This window comes from Mirounga angustirostris, unplaced genomic scaffold (assembly GCF_029215605.1).
Source record: "Mirounga angustirostris isolate CCGP_5_RB_7025 unplaced genomic scaffold, mMirAng1.0.hap1 SCAF_17, whole genome shotgun sequence".
Classification (NCBI taxonomy): Eukaryota; Metazoa; Chordata; class Mammalia; order Carnivora; family Phocidae; genus Mirounga; species Mirounga angustirostris.
Genome location: NW_026991725.1, coordinates 5199985 through 5200761, shown reverse-complemented (window position 1 = coordinate 5200761; position 777 = coordinate 5199985). Strand labels below are relative to the sequence as shown.

At 48.4% G+C, this 777-nt stretch overlaps 1 pseudogene; it reads left to right on the top strand.

Annotated features, from left to right (window-relative positions):
* Window positions 1–320: 320 nt before the first annotated feature.
* Window positions 321–777, top strand: LOC123841366 (U1 small nuclear ribonucleoprotein C-like; annotated as a pseudogene).

Below are 777 nucleotides of genomic sequence, written 5' to 3'. Positions count from 1 at the left end.
GAGATAGAGCTCTTCATCTGGCTCTGCACTCAGCAGGCAGTCTGCTTGAGATTCTCTCTCTCCCTCTGCCCCTCTCCCACTCTCTGTCTCTCAAATTAATATATAAATCTTAAAAAAAAAAAATCTGAGCATTTTCGTTTTCAATGTTGCATCTCAAAATGATATTTGGCATCTGTAAATTATTTCTATTCTAAAAACAAAGATGATGAATTCTTCCTTTTTTTTCCTTTTCCTTTCCCCAACATGATCTGAATGGGGGAATCTCAAGTCCTTTTAACAGTCAAAAAGACAAAGAGGAGGCCAGTGGTGTGCAGAGCAACATGGCTAAGTTTTATTGTGACTACTGCGACCCATACCTCACCCTGGACTCTCCATCTGTGAGGAAGACCCACTGCAGCCATAGGAAACACAAAGAGAAGGTGAAAGACTACTATCAGAAATGAATGGAAGAGCAGGCTCAGGGCCTGATTGACAAAACAACCGCTACATTTCCACAAGGAAAGAGACCTCCTACTCCATTCTCTGCTCCTCCTCCTGCAGGGGCAACGATCCCATCTCCCCCCAGGACTCCCCCAGTCCTCCCTACCCTAGTATATGCCAGCACCCCCTATGGGGGCCCTCCTCCTCCTCGAATGATGCCAGTGGGACCGGCTCCTGGAGTGAGGCTGCCTGTGGGAGGCCACTGTGCCATTGATACCTGGGCCCCCAGTGATGAGACCTCCCACCTGTCCCATGATGGTGCCCAATTGGCCAGGAATGCCTCGACCAGACAGATAA